Genomic DNA, 9,649 nt, shown 5'->3' with positions numbered 1-9,649 from the left:
TTCTTAAGGATCACGGACAGTGCCCTATGCTACGAGGTAAGCGGTGACTGCTGTAGTTCTTACTGGTGATCCTTTCCTGTCACTGATTCTCGGCTTTCTTTGTATTTCATAGGACTGTTGTCAGTCCAATACAAAATGAGTCTTATTTTTAAAAACCTGAAATGTTTTACAGAGCCTAGCATTCTCATATAGGGTCCTTTCCATTCTCCCCACTTTCCCGAGAGGCCAAGAACACTTCACACCATGAACTAGGAGAGGGGGTAGAGCCCTTTCTGATGAAATACATCAACAAAGACAGAGCCTTAGCCTGCTTGCTCTCTGGACAGGATCTCGGACCACAAGGTCTTCAATCCTGGTATAAATGAAGGAAGTGAGGACAGTTCAACTGGCACTCTGATAACAAGAGTTCGGAAACACCTTCCGAAGAGACTATAGCAGTAGATGAGGGAAGGGAGTGCTACAGTGTGGCAGTACAGGGGGAACGATCGGCTACAGCAGTGAAAAGTGTGGTACCGATTGGTGTGCTCTCGGGGTTCTTGTACATGTAGCATAGATGACCTCTACGGTGGCCCTCCCACCTTCCCACCTGCATTAGGTGTTCTTTTTTTTTGTAATTTATGTTTATGTATTTATTTACTGTTTGAACTTATTTATTCTACGTATTTATGTTTTTGGCCGCACTGGGTCTCTCATTGCTGTGCACGGGCTTTCTCTAGTTGGCGGCTAGCGGGGGCTACTCTCGGTTGCGGTGTGCGGGCATCTCATCGCGGTGGCTTCTCTTGTTGCGGAGCATGGGCTGTAGGCACGTGGGCTTCGGTAGTTGAGGCTCACGGGCTCTAGAATGCAGGCTCCGTCGTCGTGGCACATGCGCTTAGTTGCTGCACGGCATGTGGGATCTTCGCAGACCAGGGCTCGAACCCGTGTCCCCTGCATTGGCAGGCGCCACCAGGGAAGCCCTAGGTGTTCTCATATAGAGTCTAAAAACAGAGAGCACTGAGAGAAGGTAGTGGTTATTAAAGGCTCAGGATCTAAATTCTACCTGTCTCTACACCCCTTCCCAGCTGTCGATTTGACCCCATTTTTGAATGCTGACCTCATTGTTCAACTTTTCTCTGCCGTCTGTATACTCACCTTGAAAACTTGTTTCTGTGATGCGTTGAGCAGACACAGGGTGGCAGACTGCAGAGGTGGAAGCTGGTGGTCGGATATTTGTGGGCTGAATCTCCTTCAGTCCCATTCCCATTTCTGGTTGCCCAGAGGCCCTACTTCCTGTGTGTGACGCCGAGCCGTAGGATTGCGGGCAGGAGCCAAGTTCTCCATACAGTAAAGACCCCAGTGTGCCTTGGTTACAGTAATATACCTGGCTTCCTTCCTGGCAGGGAAGTGACAGGCGGCTATGCCCCTGCTTTGTTCGTGGGCCTCCTGATCCAGCAGTTCCCTTGGCTCTGCCCCTGTCGTCAGCTGCCCCTAGGATAACTCTGAGCCCTAGCCACTTCTCTGGTAGATTTCCCTATTCCCCCACTACAGTCACACCTGAATAAGGCAACTCAGACCTTTCAGAGATGTGTCCTGAACCTCTTGTTTTCTGAAATACCTATCTGGTGGTTGTGAGACTTAAGGCCAGCGTCCCCGAGAGACTTTTTCTATTTCTCCTAGTAAACCTAGACTCATCTTCTGTCACCTTCAACTCTACTCCAATTGTGTTCTTTCAACCCAGACCTCTGACCCTGCTTTTTACTTCTGCCATTTCATCCTCGCTCCTGCTTCCTTTCCTAAATCCATACGTCTCTTTTGGCCTTCCTAGCCCTGGGCCAAGTTCCTTCCTCTTTGCTCAGTTTTTACCCCTTTCCTTCATTCTCCCATCCAACTTTCAGTCCTTCCTTTCTCACGCCCCAGTTAGCAGCATCTGAAAATTCGAAAGGTTTGTTACTCGTCTATTAATTGTATTCCATTTACTTACTCAGTTCTATACCTGTCTTACCTGTGTATGGAAGAACAGCTGGTAGCCAAGGTGGCACCAAGAATCCTAGCAGCTCTCACTTGACGTATCCGTAGTAGTCGGCAATTTCCATTTCGTTTTCCCTCTCGGTGAAAAATTGCAGCTTGCCCGAAGAGGTGTATCTGGCAGCATTCTCCCGTTGTTGTTGAGCCCGCCTCTTCATGGCCTCTCGCTCTGGCCTCTGCTCTTGTTCGATGGGCTTTGACATGACTGGCTCAGGCACGTTGGGTTCCCTCCATGGAACTCGTTGCTTGCTGAAGTCTTGGAGTAGAAAGTGGGTTTGGAGCTTGGGTGGGGACTGGCGCTTATTCACAGCAGGGGGAACAGGCTCCCGCTGGAGAGGAGCGCCAGATGAAGTTTTGGAGGGTGCAGGCCTAGGAGCAGCAGACTGAGGGACACGAGGCTGGGTATGGTTGGGCCAAGCCGGTTGGGTTGGGTTGGTCACAGTTGGCTGAGCTGGTTTGGCGGGGCCTGGCAAAGAGGCAGGAGCTGGCTGGGATGAATTGGCTGCAGCAGGTTGAGCTGAGTCAGTAGAACCAGGCTGGGCACGGTAAGCCCCAGCAGGCCGATGTGAGGCCAGAGACTGTGGCCTCCGAGGAGCGGGTCGAGCTTGAGGCTTGTCCCAGGCAGAAAAAGGCAGAGGTATCAACTTGACCTTCCCAGGAGGAGGCCGCTCATACTGGGCTGGAGACGGACACTCTGTTTCAGCACTGCTGTCTGGTTTCTGGGCTTGGACTTGCGTTTTCTCAGGACCCTTCCCCTCACGTGGGGTATGCCGCCATGGCTGGATAGCTGGGGGTGGCTGGGGGTCTTTGGGGTTGCTTGACTTTCCCAAGAGCCGACAGGAAGAGAGCCCAGTTTTCGTCTCATTCTTCTTCCCCAGCGCATGAAGAACCTTCACAGACTCCAGCATGCGCACGCCAAGGGAGGTTCGAGGCTTTTGAAAGCTCTGTTGGAGAAGCTCAGTTTGGTGTTCCTTTCGCTTCGTGTGGGGGATTGCTGGCTTCTCTTCTGCCTTGACTTTGTTCCCTGACTGCTTGTTCTCCTCAGCCTTGTTTCTCCCTCTGGTCCTTTTGGTCTTTTCCTGCCCGTGGCTCTTAGTTTTGCTGATCTTTCTGGATGCAGCTTTCTGAGGTTTGCCTTGAGAGTGCTTGGCCGTGTTCACAGGAGCCCTGTCACTGACTGCAGCGTGGCATGTAACCACTTCTCCCCCTAACAGGCACTCTGGATTCTTTGGCTGGATTTTGGCCTTGGGAGCGCCACTGATAGGCTCAGAGGCTTTCTGTTTGTTCTTCCTGGGTTGATCAGAGGGAACCTTTATGACACTTGGCTTTTCCTGCACCTGATTCACCTTAATGGCTCTGGTGTCTTTAGCTTTGATCACGTTGGGACCTTGGGATTGATCAAGATCTTTCAAAGGATTAAAGAGCTGGGGAAGGTGAATATCCTCCGCCAGTGTAGTAATGTCTGCAAGACCACTGCTAGGTTCAATCCCATTTTCAAGTGTCCCTAGGTCCTGACGACTCCGGCTGTTCTCTCCCAGATCAGCATTTTCAGAACCAGGCTGCTCCTCTTGGCTGAGGGGATCGGTGCAGGCCAGCGGCTGGTGAATATCAGGGATTCCTAAAGGGAGTAGTGGAGGATCTTGGTTCTCTGTTGGGATCTGGTAGGCATCCAGAGGCTTTGAAAGCTTGGTTTTGATATCATCCACGTGCTTACTCTCTATTTGTCCCTGGCTTGGAGCTGGAGGCAGGGCCAGGAGACGCCTGGCACTCTGGACTGGAGCTGTCACTGAAATGTCCCCAAGTTCAGATGGTGGGTTACTCTCAAGTATGTGGCTGTTTCTGCTACTGCAGGACTTGGGGAGTTCTTGACTTTGTGTCACACAAAACGTCTGGCTTGGAGGTTGCAATCCCAGGGAATTTTTCATCACCAGGGGGGAGGTCTCCATCCCTACAAAGGGATCAAGGGAGAAGTCAGTCCCTGGTAAGTGAGATGCTCCCCCTAAACACCAACACAGCAGTCGTGTACCTTTCAAGGGGTTCAGGGGCAAGATGGGCAAGGCATTTCTACTAACTCTTCTTAAGGATCACGGACAGTGCCCTATGCTACGAGGTAAGCGGTGACTGTTGTAATTCTTACTGGTGAGCCTTTCCTGTCGCTGATTCTCGGCTCGCTTTGTATTTCATAGGACTGTTTATAAGTCCAATACAAAATGAGTCTTATTTTTAAAAACCTGAAATGTTTTACAAAGCCTAGCATTCTCATATAGGGTCCTTTCCATTCTCCCCACTTTCCCGAGAGGCCAAGAACACGTCACACCATGAACTAGGAGAGGGGGTAGAGCCCTTGCTGATGAAACACATCAACAAAGACAGAGTCTTAGCCTGCTTGCTCTCTGGACAGGATCTCGGACCACAAGGTCTTCAATCCTGGTATAAATGAAGGAAGTGAGGACAGTTCAACTGGCACTCTCATAACAAGAGTTCTGAAACACCTTCCGAAGAGACTATAGCAGTAGATGAGGGAAGGGAGTGCTACAGTGTGGCAGTACAGGGGGAACGATCGGCTACAGCAGTGAAAAGTGTGGTACCGATTGGTGTGCTCTCGGGGTTCTTGTACATGTAGCATAGATGACCTCTACAGTGGCCCTCCCACCGTCCCACCTGCATTAGGTGTTCTTTTTTTTTTGTAATTTATGTTTATGTATTTATTTACTGTTTGAACTTATTTATTCTACGTATTTATGTTTTTGGCTGCACTGGGTCTCTCATTGCTGTGCACGGGCTTTCTCTAGTTGGCGGCTAGCGGGGGCTACTCTTGGTTGCGGTGTGCGGGCTTCTCATCGCGGTGGCTTCTCTTGTTGCGGAGCATGGGCTGTAGGCACGTGGGCTTCGGTAGTTGAGGCTCACGGGCTCTAGAATGCAGGCTCCGTCGTTGTGGCACATGCGCTTAGTTGCTGCACGGCATGTGGGATCTTCGCAGACCAGGGCTCGAACCCGTGTCCCCCGCATTGCATTGGCAGGCGGATTCTTAACCACGGCGCCACCAGGGAAGCCCTAGGTGTTCTCATAGAGAGTCTAAAAACAGAGGGCACTGAGCGAAGGTAGTGGTTATTAAAGGCTCAGGATCTGAATTCTACCTGCCTCTACACCCCTTCCCAGCTGTCGATTTGACCCCATTTTTGAATGCCGACCTCATTCTTCAACTTTCTCTGGCGTTTGTTATACTCACCTTGAAAACTTGTTTCTGTGATGCGTTGAGCAGACACAGGGTGGCAGACTGCAGAGGTGGAAGCTGGTGGTCGGATATTTGTGGGCTGAATCTCCTTCGGTCCCATTCCCATTTCTGGTTGCCCAGAGGCCCGACTTCCTGTGTATGACGCCGAGCCGTAGGATTGCGGGCAGGAGCCAAGTTCTCCATACAGTAAAGACCCCAGTGTGCCTTGGTTATAGTAATATACCTGGCTCCCTTCCTGGCAGGGAAGTGGCAGGCGGCTCTGCCCCTGATTTGGAATCTGAGATGGTGTTCCCTGAGCAAGGCTGGCAGAAAGCGATGGATGTAGAGGGACCATGTTCTTGGCGTCTGAAGTTTTATCATACTGGGCTGCCAGAAACATGGAGGAGGCAGCTGTGTGGCGGTCAGTGAGTGCCAGAGTAAAGTCTCCGAGTGAAGAAGAATTCTTTTCAGTGCTTGCTGTGATGTCCCACTCAAGAACACCTGGATAGGAAGCAGCTGAAGTGGAGATCTGGCTGTGGTCAGTAACTCCAGATAACATAGTCGTGCTAGAATGTTGGTAAAGGTAGGCACTACCCATGAGTGTCTGGAAAGGGGTACCGGTAGCCGATGCCGAACTGACGGCAGGGGCAGAGACTCTGGAGAAGTTGCAGACACTTCGTGTTAGGGAAGTTGCATTGCTCACCACAGGAGGAGAATGCTGCAGAGAATCTAGAGTTCCAAGTAGAGATGGATGTTGGAAATTTTCTGTAAGAACAAGAGGGTCATGAAAAACTCAGGGAGGTTGAGAAATTCTCACTACGTTTGAGGAACGGCATCATCTGAAGGTTCTTGCTATCAGGACACCTCTACTATCACTACTTCCTGAGAAACCCAAAATCAGACAGTTGATGATGGCTGTAAGGACTGAGCAGTTTTCCACTCTTCTCTATTAACTGCCTGTGCTCCCATCTTGGGCACAGACGGGCAGAAGAGCCAAGTGGTGTGGTTCAGAGATTGTTCTCTAGGCTGGAAGCAACCTTCTCCCTGCCCTGTCTTTCCCTTCAGCCTGCACTCGTATTGACTTCTATGCTATTTCCTAGACTGGAAGCATTTTAGAACTAGGAGGCCCTTAGAGAACTTCGATGTTCTCAGTCTCATTTCGTGAGTAAGGAAACTGAGGCTCAGAGAGGTCGGGTTGACTTGTTCAAGTTCTCTCATTATGTTAGTATCATTACCAGGTTTCAGAACCTAAGTATCCTGACTTCCTTGCCAGGACTCCACTCTGAGCATGATACTGCCAGAAAGCAGGAGAAATAGAACTTATAATATAGGCATTTTTTTTGTCCATTAGAAAACAGTACGGCTGTTACCATTGTCGTCTTCAGTGTCTCCCTTTGCTTGTGCAGTTCCCACGCTATTACCTAGAGGTGACGTACAGCTCAGTCCAACTGGTGAATTGAAAGAGTCATTTTTGCCCTCTTCAAGCCTGGTTTCTCATCCTACCTCAAAATGATTACCCGAAAGTGGATTTCTTAAGTGCTTTTGGAAAGGGAAGAGTTATCTGATTACTTCAGATTCCTCACCTGTAAAGTGGTTATAACACCACCACCAATAATAATAGCAGTAATAATTAATAGATGAATAAGCTGATCTATTGCGTATGATTTATATGGAGGAAGATACAATAAGTTCTAGAAAGACAAAGAAAAATCATGACAAGCATATTACGTTAACGAAAAAGAAATCCATAGATATTAATGAAAACTGGGGTATGTGGCAAGTATCGAAGCCTAATGAATTTACTAACAAATGGCATTCTGTACCATCCATGCAATATTATGAAAGTGAATTTTGCCCACTCTATTTTAGTGAATACTATTAACCAGAAGACACGATGGAGGTGATAGAGGTGAATGAATTCCTAGCCAATGCATACAGACAGAGAAGGTATGTCAGTAAAAAATGCATAACAAGCAACAGAATGCAATAAATGTGCATGTATAGGTAGCCACAACACATATAGACAAGTATTTCAATGAAAACCGGTACGAAGCAGACAGCAAAATAATAAGTGTAAAAGAGTTTCATTATTGTGCTCCTTCATATTTTTACCCAGCAAGTAAGAGGTATTAAGCCTAGGAGAAATATATATTTCAATGAATATAGCTTATATAATAAGCAGAAAGGAAGCTTAAAATGTATCAGGAAGGTTTTTGGATTTATCCTAGAACTTAGATTAGAATCATCTTCAGCATCCAAGAAGATGGCATCCCAAAACCTCAAAAAACCATCATGCCTAGAATCCAATTAAAAAAGATTTTCAAATGTAAGAAAATCCACAGGACTCCACAATATGGTTTTCGATAAACGTGGATGTTTGTTTGTTTTGTTTCTTTGGCCGCGCCGCGTGGCCCTGGCCGTGAAAGCACCGAGTCCTAAGCACTGGACCGCCAGGGAATTCCCTAAGTGGGGGGAATTAGAGATGTGGGGCTTGACTTTTTCTTCTTCTTCTTCGGTAGCTAAGCTCTACAAGCGAACGATGGCTGTTGATCAATGTGCTCTCTGTGTTAGGAAGGAAATAACTGTAAAAATGAAAAGCAGCCTTGCCTTAGAACCTACATATCACACCAAGGAAAATAGTCCTTCTGATTCAATTTAGAAGATATCACTTAAAATGTTGAATTGGTGAAATGTCTACCTAGTTTAAAAATTAGAAAGAATAAAACACTGAAAAGCAGCCCCCTAGATAACCACTGTGGTTGCTTGTTTATAGGAGGCATCATTTCTAAAACGTATTTCTAAAATGTTTATATTCAAAACTGTCAAGTGGCCAACTGTATTCAGAGAGGCAATAAAAGAAAGAAAACGGAGTATGACTTTTCTGATAAGCTGCCTTTCCTGGTGATCCCCTGTTCTGGCCTTACTTTCCTTCTTAGTCTGTTAATGTAAGGGTTTGCTACCATCAACTTGGTTTTGCCCTGCTCTGAGCAGGTTTCCCTCTGTGCTGTTTCTGCTTTAATTGAAAATCTTTGGTTCCCATCAGCATTCCATTGCAAACTCCGTTTTTCTTGAGAGCTCCTCTATGCTTTCCCTCTTCATTCTTACATTTTCTCCCATCTCTTGGTGCCTGTTGGCCTGTGCTACTGAAAACCATCCTAAACTTCCTTACGCTCGACTCTGTGCCTCCCTGTAGAGCCCAGTACTCTCCATCCTCTCTCCCTATTCTCTCTTTTCAACTAGTCGAAATCCTAGTGGAGGGAGACCATTAGAGATGAAACATCTTGGTATATATTGCTAGTTTTCTATGTCCCCTGGCTTTTCTATGTTTCTGTTGAAACACTCTTGAGAAGTGTCTGATTTCGTTTTCTACATGGGTACCCTTTAAGGCTCAATACTGGAAAAGAAGGGGATCAGAGTGATCAACCCAACGTGGTATCCTAACGTAACAGTTAAGGAAAGCAACAGGCTTTGTGAGACAGCCAGTGATTTGTCCAAAGTCACACAGATAGTAAACGTCAAAGTCAAAAGTGAAATTAGGTCTCCAGACGTGTAGTTCAATACTTTCCCTCATTATTCCATGCTATTTTGAATCTCCTACTCAATTTAGGGGCAAAAGAATCGAACGCAAAACTTTCCAAAGTTTCTTTTCTTACCTGACATGGTCAGAGAAGAGGAAGCATCCACTGCAGGTACCAGGGATGAGGAGACAACACTAGAGGATGTCCGAGTGGCTGCAGCTGAACGGCGCACGTGTCCAGTACAGAGGTCACTGGTTACTGGTCCAAACAGCTCCACGGAAACCCCAAGACTCTACCAAGTGGTAGTAGGTTTGGTAGGAGAGTGATGTCACAAAGCAGGCAGTTGAAAGGTATGAGAGAGCCAATAGGGAGGTCCGATCCCCAACAGGAAGGCGGGCTTGGGTGAAGAGAGTGTAGGAGAGCTAAAACAACACCTGAGTTTCTGAGCTTTGGGGAGGAGGAAATCCTAGAAGACAGATTTACCTCCCCCAGGCTCTTCCATTAGGGAAATCATTGCCACATTTCTTACAGACGTTCATTAATACACTGAACTAAGAGTTACTTATATTCTACAGAGTATTCTATTTTATGTATCATATACTTAGAGCTATATAGATCTTCTTTAATTAATAATCCTTAGGAAGGAAAGAGCCATCTAGTTTGAACTATTACAGTTGTTCTGAAATCATATGTGTCTAATGAGTGAACTGATAGCAGCTTTTAAGGAGCCAAAGTAGGGATTAAGAAGCTCTCTTTGTAACTTGGTTCAAGAGTAGGGTGAAGTTTCTTGAGTGTACCTTGTGGAGAATGTTGTGGTCCAAGGCTCTTCTCTTTTAGTTTCTTCTCCTTGACTCCTACCTTCCTTGGGCTGGGCTAGGCTGGGGGCCAGGTTGGACTTGCGACTTAACATTTC

At 47.2% G+C, this 9,649-nt stretch overlaps 1 pseudogene across 1 annotated transcript; it reads right to left on the bottom strand.

Moving 5' to 3' along the window:
• Positions 1–2,014: 2,014 nt before the first annotated feature.
• LOC309622341 (uncharacterized protein C2orf78 pseudogene) lies at positions 2,015–8,955 on the bottom strand (annotated as a pseudogene). Its single transcript has 3 exons — positions 8,872–8,955; positions 5,292–5,983; positions 2,015–3,944 (listed from the first exon to the last, which is right to left on the bottom strand). The product of its transcript is annotated as an uncharacterized protein C2orf78 pseudogene (transcript).
• Positions 8,956–9,649: the final 694 nt, after the last annotated feature.

This window comes from Balaenoptera borealis (assembly GCF_965194805.1).
Source record: "Balaenoptera borealis genome assembly, contig: HAP1_SCAFFOLD_2202, whole genome shotgun sequence".
In the NCBI taxonomy this organism is placed as follows: Eukaryota; Metazoa; Chordata; class Mammalia; order Artiodactyla; family Balaenopteridae; genus Balaenoptera; species Balaenoptera borealis.
This window is presented reverse-complemented; position numbering and strand designations above follow the sequence as displayed.